This window comes from Callospermophilus lateralis, chromosome 2 (assembly GCF_048772815.1).
Source record: "Callospermophilus lateralis isolate mCalLat2 chromosome 2, mCalLat2.hap1, whole genome shotgun sequence".
NCBI lineage: Eukaryota > Metazoa > Chordata > Mammalia > Rodentia > Sciuridae > Callospermophilus > Callospermophilus lateralis.
Genome location: NC_135306.1, coordinates 23,482,998 through 23,495,780, shown reverse-complemented (window position 1 = coordinate 23,495,780; position 12,783 = coordinate 23,482,998).

Below are 12,783 nucleotides of genomic sequence, written 5' to 3'. Positions count from 1 at the left end.
CAGTGTGGCCGCTGCCCTGTGGCTGACCCACAGGATCTCTTATCTGAGAGTGGAGGGCCATGGCCCCGGATGACGCCTATCTGCGAGAGAATGTCACCCAGTAAGATGTTGGCCTTTCCCAGGGATATCGGTGTCAGGAGCCTGGCAGCAGCCGGAGGGGAGCAATCTCAGGTTGTCTTCCCCTGGCTCAGGGCTGCTCCCCTCCCTCCTTGTCAAGGGAAACTTCTCTGGTGGCAGGGCAGGAGACAAACCCTACGGCAGCGCTCTTAGCTGAGTCCCAAGGCTGACTCGCTTTCTCTTATAGCTGCCTCAGAGAGGAGTTGCACTTTTGTGAAGCTCTGACAGGGATAGTGCTGCTTTCTGTCCCCTGAGCACATGCCCATTCGCTCTATTGTTCATGGGTTCAGAAACAAATGGTGGTTAGAACATTGGGGCGCCCAAGGAACACGGTGACTGGTTTGGGCTAAAACTCTCAGGGAGCTGAAAACTGAAGCTAGGGAGAAGTGAGTCGATGACAGTCTCGCGACTCGTTAGTGGCATAGTGGAACCCTTATTACATGCCCAGATTGTCTCATGTTGCAGGATTGTGTTGCCCATGGGAAGAGACCCGGAGACTAGACTCCAAGGCTTGTGTTCAAGAATTTTATTGAATAGTGCCCCGGGGAATTCGCCCGTGAAGGAGCATGAGGCAGGACCAGTCAGGAGGAGGTGAGATGCCACATGGTCCCCATAGCCTCTGCTGACCTCACCAGGAACTCTGAAGCTGGGGTGGACCATCAGAGATGTCCCGAATGGAGGCAAGAGGGCTGAGACTGTATTCCCACCCTGACCAGTCACTGCCTGTGGGCTGCTTCCAGAGAGAGGGCAGTTTCCAGGGGGAGGGCTGTGCTGGAAGTGGGGGTGGGTAGGAGATGGGGCGGTGTGGGCGAGAGGTGGTAACTGCAGGGGTGTGCACACGTACACTCACAGTCACGCTGAGATTTAGGATGATGGAAACTGGAGCTTAGATCACATAGTCACCAAGTGGTGGAGCTGAGAGAAAAACTCAGGTCTCTGGTCGGTTTTCAGTTTGAAGGTGCAAAGTAGGTGGGGGGTGGGGGGGTGTATAACAGAGGACAGAAAAAGGTTGAGGTCAATGGACTTCCAGGTAGAGAAGTGGCCCGAGGAGGATGGTGGCCAGGACTGAGCTGACGGCTGCAGTGTGTCTGGGGAGGAGAGGAGAGGGGGTGGGAGGGGCCTGGGGAGAGGAAGAGTCTTGGCAGCTGGGCACAGAGTGGGAGGGGAAAGTTTGGTGCTGAATTCCAGTGGGTGGGGATTCCACTGAGGAATCCTATTTCCCTTGGAACAGCGTGGGCAAGGCAGGAAGTGGGGCCATCTTTTTTTAACATTTTTTTTTTTTTTTTTGGTACTAGAGATTGAATCCACAGGCACTCAACCACTGAGCTACATCTCCAGCCCTATTTTGTATTTTATTTAGAGACAGGGTCTCACTGGGTTGCTTAGCACCTTGCTTTTGCTGAGGCTGGCTTTGAACTTGAGATCCTCCTGCCTCAGTCTCCTGAGCTGCTGGGATGACAGGCATCTGCCACTGTACCCAGCTTTTTTTCTTTAATTTTTATTTGTTCTTTTTAGATGCACATGACAGTAGAGTGTACTTTGATATATTATGCACACAGGGAGTATAACTTATTCCAATTAGGGTCCCATTCTTGTGATTGTACCTGATGTGGAGTTACACTGGTCGGGTAAGTTCTGTCTGATTCATTCTGCTCTTTCCTATTCCCATCCCCCACCCTTCCCTTCATTCCCTTTGTCTAATCCAACGAACTTCTCTTCTTCCCTCCTCTACTTATTGTGGGGGGCCATCTTAACTGTACTGAAACTTGAGGGCAGCCTCTCTCTGTCCAGAGGATCTCCACCGCCATGAACACAAACGTCTTAAGTCGTCGATGGCATCTGAGCTGGTGGCCCCAGCAACTGGGTGGTATATATTCTTTCAGGAAAAATTGTGAAGACTGATAGAGCAGGGAGCCTACTGGGGGCCTTGTCTAGAGCACCCTCTCTGGTTATCTGCACCTTTCAAGGCCTCTGAGCGGTTTTTGTAGCTCTGTAATTTGTAGAAAACTGATAGTAATGCAATTGATTCTGGCCCCAGACATGCAAATGAATTTTGTCCAGCATAGATGTGGTGGGTTATTGCACTGTAGGTATTGACCGGATTTGTCTCTATTTGTAAATCGTTTCAGCATCCACATTACCTTGACATGGATGTTCATTGACTGTCCCTCTGATCTAGTTGAAGCATTTCAATGGTTCTCTCTCACTTAAAGAGTTAAATAAATCTTTGACATGTGTTTATTTAAAAAAAAAAAAAAAAAAAGGAAAAATAAATTCAGATTCTCTTCTGGTTTCATTGTTCTAAAACCAGGGAAAATTGACCAGTGCTCTGCAGAGTCTTCTGGGGGACTACAGGAAGCAGGTGGGGGTATCAAGAGGACTGACAGGGAGGGGCCTAGTATCCACTCTGCAGCCCCATGTCCATCAGAAGCTCTATTCAGAAAAACTCTATTTTAGTTTACTTTTGTCTTTTTTTTTTTTTCAACAGGGAGCATCTGCATAAGATTTAATTAGAGCTGGGTGTGGTGGTGCATTCCTGTAATCCCATTGGCTCAGGAGGCTGAGGCAGGAGGATCATGAGTTCAAAGCCTGCCTCAGCATCTTAGTGAGACCCTGTCTCTAAATAAAATACAAAATAGGGCTGGGGATGTGGCTCAGTGCTTAAATGCCCTTGGGTTCAACCCCTGGTATCCCTCCCCTCAAGATTTAATTAGAACCAAGATATTAAGGGTTGAATTTTGTGGCCCCAAGGGTGTTGAAGTCCTGGCCCCCAGAACCTTATTTGGAAATATGCTCTTCTCAGATGGTCAAATTAAGATTAGGTCATTAGGGTGGGCCTTAATCTAATAGGGTTGTGTTGTTATTAAAAGTGGGTCTTTGGACACAGAGACAGACATGCACACGGGAGAATATCACGTAAAGACGAAGGCAGACATTGGGGTGATGCTTCTATAAACCAAGGCTCACCAGCCACCAAACCATCAGCAGCTGGGGGCGGGGCATGGAACAGATTCTCCCTCACAGATCTCAGAAGGAACTGACCTTGCTAAAACCTTGATCTTGGATTTCTAATTTCCAGAACTGCTCTCGAATAAATTTCTGCTTTTTAATTCACACAGGTCGTGGTATGACAGCCCTGGGCAGTGAGTACACAGGCTTCCATAGCCACATGCAGTGGAAACCACCAGATTTTGGCTGGCTACCCTCTCTTTCCCACGAGAAGTGGAATTAGGACAACAGAGTGTTACAGTGCCTCAAGTACCTTAAATACTGCCACCATTCAAGTGGGGAGGCACTTCATCTCGTTGGTTGTAAAAACTCTCCAGGAAAATACAAAATCCAAAATAGCACGCCCAGCTGCAGTTTGACATGGCATAATTACAGCTCTCCTGTTTGTTGTAGGCAAAAGAAGAGACCCTCACTGCATCTTAACGAAAGGCACCAACCGTTGCCTGGATGGCACCCAGTTACTGTGTCCTCAATTTCCTAATCAAAGCTGTCAGAAACTACACTTAATTAAGCCCTCTTCCTAGCCTCGTGGCATCCGGCAGGTTCCCATAGTAATTACCAAGGTTTCCAAGCAGGGCTGGCTTTCCCATGCTTCTGCACACTCATGGAGGCCAAGGGTGGTCTGGGCTGATGAGGTCTCACTGTCCCTACAGCGTACACTGCAATGAGCAGGGATTGATCTCCACGTTATTTTTGTAAAACTTTGGTTGATCTAGTTTTTCAGCAAGAATATGAATACCAAAGAAGGCACAGCAGGGCTCGGAGGGCCAGTGACCCACAGGCACTCTTTTTCTGCCTTGCAAAGGGGACTCTGGCTGTCCTCCAAGATGTTGGGGGCCCCAGAGGAAGGGTGCACATAGGGACCCTGGAGAACCAGCCTCATGGCTTGCTCAGGCTGAAGAGCTGTCTGTTGGTCAGTTCTCTCTGCCGATCTGATGCCTATCTGGACTCTGAGGGAGAGATCTGATCAGTTGTTTTCCTTGAGGAATTCAGGTAAATCCCCAAAGATGAGTGATGGGGAGGGGACAGAAAGGCAGGAAGAGAGAATTAAGATTCTGTCCAGAATCTTCCTTGATGGCTATAGAGCACTTGGTATAAAGGGCCTCTTCCCCTGACCTTCCTCTCTTTGAGCTTAGTCCCCATGCGTGTTTGGGAAAGAAAATAAAGCTGAGTCCCATCTTGAGTCCTGCAAGATCTGACACCTTGGCCTTCAGCTGAGGTTCCTAGAGCCACCTCTGGGTGTACCAGGGCACATCTCCTGTGTGCTCCTTCATTGAACTACAGTGCTTTCTGCCACCCTCATCTGCCACCTACCTCTCCTGGTCTCTTGACCCACTTTGCCTCTGGGACCTCCTAGGGTCATGTCCATACCCTTTTGCTGCTGTGAGGACTCACAGTGGGATGCCGAGGTCCCCTCAGCCTTTTGAGGTGCCCTGTGTCACTGTGTCACTGCCTGGCAGGGTTCTGGCCAGGACCGGGAGGAGGTTTTCTCTCTTCTCTGTCTCTGGTCTAATTTTTAGTTCAGGTGTAACTATGTGCGGGGCTGGCTCAGCCAGCAGCCAACACCAAAGTCCCAAGCCAATGCCAGCGTACTCCAACAGGCCACTGGCAGGTTCACGTTGGGACCCGGCAGCCGCGTGGTGGAGTCCTGTGTCGGCAGGGGCAAGAGAGGTTAAGATGACAGAGAGCCATGTCTCCCTTGTGGATCCGTCTTTGCCAGGGTGTCTGCTCTTCTCATCACAAAAGAGAAGATATACAAGGTATTTGCTTTTCCTGGCAGGAAGCAGAAGCTATTACTCGTGCCCTCTGACACACAGACTGAATGGTGCCAGTCGCTTTGCGGCTGCTTGGTAAATATTTATCCCCAAAACTGCAAGAACAAATCTGTCTAGTCAGTGGTGTTCTCAGAGCAGAAGCCTCCGCTGTGTTTCTGTTAACGCGGAAGAAGATTCCAGAACAAGCAGGGCTATTTCTAAGTGAATCCAACGGGAGAAGTGGCAGCTTTGACTGGGCAAGCCGAAATCACAGTAATCACAATAAAAGAGTCCACCCAACAGCAAAGTATGTATTTTTGCAGGGAGCAAGAGAGCAACTCTGAATGAGATTTTCTCCTGTGTTCAGAAACATGTCTGACCCGTGGCTTAATGACTTAACTGATTATTGTTTCAATTACCAAAACAACAACAACAACAACAACAACAACAAAAGGTTATCCAAGAATGTGGAGATTGCCCCGTTCTGCAGATTTCTCATCTCTGAGGAAGTTCAGCCTGTATGAAACATGAGGCTTGGTGTTGGTTTGCCTTGCCTGGCCCTCTGAACTATCAGTGGGACGTTCCCTTAGGGGAGGTTTCAAACTTATCATTATAGTGGACATTGCCAATACCTGTCAATCAAAGTTCAGTTTGGGGACAGGAACCACACCTGTTATTTTAACAGAAGGAATCATTACACCACCAATTCATATTTGCAGAGAACTCACGGTTTAGAAAGTACTTTCCATTTAAAATGAGCCCTTTTTCTCATTTAAAATCACCATGAAATTGAGATGAGGTAGAAAAAACATTTTTTTCTAATTATCTAATTATTATTATTATTTTAGAGAGAGAATTTTTTAATATTTATTTTTTTAGTGGCGGACACAACATCTTTGTTTGTATGTGGTGCTGAGGATCAAACCCAGGCCGCACGCATGCTTGAGTCACACCCCCAGCCCCCGAATTATCTAATTATTTTAAAGTATTTTTATACGTATGTAAAAAGCTATATACACACGGGAAAATATCAAATGGTACAAAAGCATAAATGATAAAAACAAAAAACAACTTCCTCTTAGCTCTGATCCCTAGTTCTTTTTTTCCCAAGATTTTATGTATTTATCCAGCAATTTTCTGTGCAAGTATAGAAATGCACACATGCATGCATCCACACACATATGTAATATATACATAATTGTACATATCCACTAAACTTACAAAGTCATATTTCTTTTTTTTTTTTTTTTTGTATCAGGGATTGAACCCAAGTGTACTTAACCACTGAGCCACATCTCCACTGATTTTATTTTTTATTTTGTTACAAGGTCTCACAAGGTTGCCTATGCCCTCTCTAAGTTGTTGAAACTGGCTTTGAACTTGAAATCCTCTTGCCTCAGCCTCCTGAGCCACTGGAACTACAGGTGTGCACCATCACACCTGGCTCAAGTTTCTTACAATGCATATACAGATATACTTTTTGTATAAATGCATTAAAGATTGCATTTTGCTAGATTTTTTTCCTTTTTCTTATGTGGCCCCCCTCTCAATTCCTCATTTATTCGTTTACTTGGCATATATTGATTGAGAAGCTACCCACATTCTAGGCATTGTGCAGAATACAAGGACGCGCCAGAGAGCGGAAGAGACCAGCCTCATGGTGCAGATGGCTTCTTTCCTTTCTTCAGGTCAGTGTGTGGCATTTTCTGACCTCCACTTGGTGCCCCCAGAAACCCCTCCCAGGTCAAAGCCTATGTGTGGGATTCCATTCTATCTTCCCTGGTTTGCAAGAATGTGAGGCTTTGCCACTTGTGCCTGAGCCTCCTGACTCCTGGGATCGAGATTCAGTACCATTCTTCTTGAGCCATTGGTTTTAGATTTTCTCTTCTTCCCTCACTCAACCGCATGTCCTTTTTCATGGTTGGTACTTTGAATTTGCTTTCTTGTTTCCTAATTTGTCTATATATTTAAAATTCCTTATTTTACAGGCTTGTAGGCGAGGCTCTTCCATGACAGGTCAGGATATCATGGTGACTCAAAGTGCTCAGGAGAGTTTTGACAGATACTGGGTGATATTGAGAGTGACAGAAGTACGCAAAAGCAATGCAAAAGTGTTTTGCTGGGCACAAAAATATGGTCTTCTACCCCTGCAGAGTACTGTTTGAATTGTTTTTAATTACTTTTGCTTATCAAACTATACTTGATTTAATATAACTCCATGCACAAAATGGAGACACATAGAGCTCCAGTTGTATTTGAAATAAGGCTTTAGGTTTCTGGTGATGGAGATGATGAATTATTCATGTACTTTCCATATGGTAGGTCCTCAAAGCACTTGTGGAACAAATGCATGAATGAATGAATGAATAAATGATTTTTTAGAACAAAAATTTTACAATTGTGGTCTTCCATCCTTAATATTTTGACAATTCTGATAAATTGAAGAGGTATAATGTTGACCACCAGCCCTGGATGAAGTTGGAGGTAAACATGGTGTTCCTGACAGGGAGGGCCATGTGAGAGCATGCAAGACCACAGAGAGCGAGCTTGAGGAGAACATGTTTCTCCAAGAAAGTGATCAATCAAAGGCATCTTTAGAAAGAAAGAAAAGGCACTGAGGGCCTTCTGGTTTCTGTGAAGAAAAATCAAAGAGAATTTTGAGAGTGAAGAGAGGAATCCTGGTTTTCTCAGCCCTCACTGCTTTCCAGGGGTCCTGACAGATTTGCCTCAGGGGATGTTTTCAGAGTGACAGGTGAAGGTGGCTTCACCCCCTGGAGGAAGTCAGAGAAGTGGCGGGCCAGCTGGGGAGAAACCTGGTGAATGTAATGGCAGGTGTTTCAGAACAGGAAACTGACTCAGAAAAACAAACAAACAAAAACCCCTAAACTTTGGTGATGTGGGAAAAGAAAAAAAGAGGGTTTTGGTCAAAAAAGGAGGGAGAGCTTAATAATCACATGGTATTGATGGGGACAAATGGCAGTGAGCTGCTGTGTGATTAGAAGCTAAGTCAATGGCAGTTGTCAGTGAAGTGGGATAGCGGGCATCAGGGTGAGGGACAAAGAATACTGGACTTCACTTGGCAGAGGCTGGGCATAGCTTGGAGGAAGGGACCCCAGAATGCATGAGAGAGAAGAGAGGGGAATGTCTCCATCTTGGCCAAGGCCAATCTGTTCTTCCCCCCTCTCTTGAGGATGTGGTCTCCAAGCTAAAAAGGGTGGGACAGAGACTATGCCAAAGAGGAGCTGCGACCAAGTAAGTTAAGGAAACAGCAAGAACCAGGCCCAGGGGCGTTGTTACCCAGAACTCTACGAAGCTGCTGACCACATTCCTTGAGACACTGCCGAAACCTGATGCTGTCCAGCAGATCGGAGGTGGCTCAGCACCCACCCCTGCCCACATGGCGCCTTTGTGTGAAGGACAACGAGGCAGCCTTTCCTCCGCACTGTTTTCTTCTCTTAGAAAATTATCATTCTGTATTGATTTTAAAGAATAGGACACTTAGCTGGGCGCAGTGGCACACACCTGTAATCCAGTGGCTCAGGAGGCTGAAGCAGGAGGATCGTGAGTTCAAAGCCAGCCTCGGCAAAAGCGAGGTGATAAGCAACTCAGTGAGACCCTGTCTCTAAATAAAATACAAAGTAGGGCTGGGGATGTGGCTCAGCATTTGAGTGCCCCTGAGTTCAATCCCCAGTACCCTACCCCCCACACCCCCAAAAAGAATAAGACACTTCATGGTCATCTGCCAGAACAGTTTTATATTTGACATTCAAATATACAGCATCTGCTATTTACATGGCCCCTCCTGATATGGGGGACACTCTTAAGGAGCACCTGCGTGATGCCTCTGACTTTCAGGGCAGGAAATGGATGGACTGTATCAGAATAGGAACATGATGTCAGTCCTTGGAAAAATTGAATACTTGATCACCCTATTTGGGGACATTTAGAAAATAATATAGTGATCTGAGAACTCGTCAAGAATGTTGATAGATGGACAAAAGTTTGCTCTGGGAGAGATGTCTAGAGCACACTGGAGTGCTCTGTGCTCAGTTCTGCTCTATTTAGCAATTTCTAGATGGCACGTGCCCCAAATTTTCAGATGTGATATTAGGAGAGGGTAGGAATCTAGTGACCCTGGGTAATAGAACTGGGGTGTTCATATTAAAAATTATATTCATCAGAGAGGATTTGTTGATCTCAACTCTTGATCTAAAAACCAATGTCCCCAAAGTAGGACAGGGGAAAGGTATAATTTAGTAAAAGCATGGGTGAAAGAGAGAATTTCATTGCCAGGAGTCTCAATATAAGTAACTGGTGAAAAATGATCCTCATAAAAGTTTTTGTTTTCTTGGGCCATGTCAATGGAAATAAAATTATCCGATGGAAATAAAATTACAGGCTAGGTCCTATATTCTACTTATTTTCTGTTCAGATCATGTGTTTGCATTTGGTTCTGGGTTCCTCACTTCCACACAGATATGCCCAAAGTAGAATAGGTTCAAATGTTTGGGGAAGTGAGAGCCATTGATCTGATGCTTGTGTGCCACAGTCTGAGGGAACTGGAGACATTGCTGCATGTGACAAAGGAAATGCTAAAACGTCACTCATAACTCTCCATTGAATTTTCATAGTTGAATATTCTTGTCTGCTGAAAGCAAAGCCATCCACAGAATGCTGGTCTTTGGCATTCTGGAAAATTTGAGGAGGAGACTGGAGACCAAAGAGTGGGCAGCCCAAGAGAAAGATATGGAGGAGGAGAGATGTGTTGGAGGGGGACTTGGGGAGTGAACTTTTCCCTCTACCATCTTTCATAAAGTGTATCTTGCTTACTCTTGCTTGGTGGCAGGCACCTGTTGCTATAGGCGGTGGTAAAGATCTGAGGTATTCCTAAATGTTGATTCATCTCAGAAAGGAGAATTTTCATATAGAGAGCAATAGCTACACTAGTCTGAAAATTGGAAAGATCGCTAAACCATCTTTGCCAGTGAGTGGTATAGAACTTAGGACTAATGGACAGAAAGTCACAGGGATCATGGCTGTTCTGTGGAGTAAAGGATCCTTTTGAAAGGTAATGAGCTCCCCATGGCTAAGGGTGCAAACAGGCTAGATGATTTTTTTTTTTTTTTTTTGTATTGGGCATTGAACTCAGGGATACTCAACCACTGAGCCACATCCCCAGCCCTATTTTGTATTTTATTTAGAGACAGGGTCTTACTGAATTGCTTAATGCCTTGCTTTTGTTGAGGCTGGCTTTGAACTCATGATTCTCCTGTCTCCTGCTGGGATTACAGGTGTGCATCTGCGCCTGGCTAGATGAATTTTTTAGGACAAAGAGAAGTACGAAGCTTCATGAAAGAATAAATACTAATTTAAACCCTCTTATTTTCCTTCCCAACTTAAAAAATTGGAGTTGGTGGTTTGAATTCGTGGCCAGTGTAAAGTGTGCTTCTAATCTGGTAGGCCTCATAGTCTTTCTTGCTTACCTTCTTCCATTGAGGCATGCTGAGCAAGCACTAAACATTGCATTTGATAGCTATATTTCTTTTTCTTCTTTTTGTACCAGGGATTGAACTTAGAGGTACTTACTTAGTCAATGCGCCATATTCCCAGTCCTTTTTAATATTTTATTTAGAGGAAGGATCTTGCTAAATTGTGCAGGGCCTTGCTAAGTTGCTGAGGCTGGCTTTGAACTTGTCATCCTCCTGCCTCAACCTCCCGAGCTGCTGGAATTACAGGTGTGCCCCACTGCGCCCAGTTTGATGGCTGTATTTCTTAAGTCTCTTGTTTTTATTGAAGTGAAATTCACTAACATAAAGTCAATAATTTTAATGTGAATAATTCAGTGGTATTTAATACCTTGATGTTGTGCAACCTCCACTTTATCTAGTTCCAGAACATTTTTATCACCCCAAAATGAAACCCCACATTCATTAGGCAGTTGTTCTCTTAAGTCTCTAAGTCTGTAACAGTTTCCCCTCAACCCCCTTCATCATGCCATTCAGTTGTGAGATAAATAAAGTTATTGCTCCTGCAGAACTTCCTGCATTCTGGATTGGGCTGGTTACTTCTGTTGGTGTTTTATTTATTTTTCTTGTTTCTTTATCTCCTTGTTTTCTGTGGACAGGTGGCTGTGCATGAAGACTTGATTAGGTTCACCCTCAGTTACTCTGATAAGAATAATTCATGGATCTTTGCTACCTGGCTCCTCTGCCTCACGTGAATGCAGTGTCCTTTTTTCTGATTTTTGTGTAGTGCTGAGGTGAGCAATGGTCTCAAGGGTTGGCAGCCTCATCCATTCATTGTAGGTTTTCCCACCAACCTTTTATTCAATGATTTTAGCACACACAGTGATTGCCTAGATTCATACTTCATTAGAAATTTCAACGTGGCATTTCTATCATGGCTTCTACACGCATTCATTATCTGGAATTTTTCTGTTAGAAGAACTTATTCTTCACTGGGGTTGTGGCTCAGCAGTAGAGTGCTCGCTTAGAACGTGTGGGGCACTGGGTTCGATCCTCAGCACCACATAAAAATAAATAAGTAAAATAAAGGTATTGTGTCCAACCACAACTAAAACAAAATATCAAAAAAAGAAGAACTTATGCATCAACTGTTTGGTTATTGTGAAATATAGTCCACAAAGGAAAAGGAGGATAGATGCTTGATTCTTGCCTGTCATCAACTTTCAGAATAATGAGTTGATGTCCTAAAAAGACTTAGGAGGGCTGGAGCTATGGCTCAGTGGTAGAGCACTTGCCTAGCAAGTGGGAGGCCCTAGATTTGATCCTCAGCACCACATAAAAATAAATAAGTAAATAAAGGTATTATGTATTATTAACTAAAAAAAAGGACTTAGAAAATGATCTATGCATATTATCATTATTAATTTTCAAAAAACCATAGCATAACCTGGGTAGCACTCTCAAATGGTTATATTATTTCTCTAGTTCTTGAAAGACATTCCCTGTGGTGGCTGAATCTTTATTCTAGATTTCTCTGCTGTTTGTTCCTTCATAAAGCAATTCTGAGCAGGACAGCGGATGGTGGAAGTCTGTTGCGATGGGTAAGTGGCCTGGCCTTGTACTCTGGTATATTTATGCCCCGATCCTGGCCCTATCATTTAGCACATGGGTGACCTTGACTATATCGTCAAACTAGTCTGAACTTCACTTTCTCCCCGTTAAAAAAAAATAAAGAAAAAAGATAATTATATCCACTTTGATTATAAAATGAAATAATGTGTGTTAAGATGCTTAACACAGAGCCCTGCATGTAGTAAGGGTTAGAAAAATGAGAACTGTGATTATGAAAACTGTCTTGAAACAGACTTTTACCCCATTGATCCATCCAGATACACAAGAATCCCTGCCAGATGTCAATACTTCCTCCTCTCCAGCCACACAGGGACTTGGCTTGCTCAGTCCTGGATTTGAATTCAGCTGTCACATCATTCATCAGAAGATCAGGCAGCTGAGTTCTCTAAACCTGCATGAGGGAGCTCACTTTTACCCTTTACTGTGCTCACTGACAATTTCCTAATGCTGGGGTTATTTATGATATCCTTATCTTTCCTTTTTCCCCCGTATTTTTGTTTAAACACATAAGTCTGGATGGATTTTTGTGCATGAAGATGACTACTACTGACAGATGTGGTGCACTTGCCCCTCCTGACCTACTCTCCACCCCTTGCCCTGCTCCATCCAGACCACATCAATGGGCCTTCTCACCCTAGGGCTTTGGGCTGGTTTTGGCCAATGAGAGGCACAGGCAGGGGACCTGGAGTAGGGTGGTGGCTTTATTCCTGCAGCTCCCTCCCTGCCAGGCCACTGTGGGTTGGCTGCACGTCATAGTACAGGCTGAGCTCCTGTCTGGCAGCCCTCTTCCTGGACTCTCTCTAGGT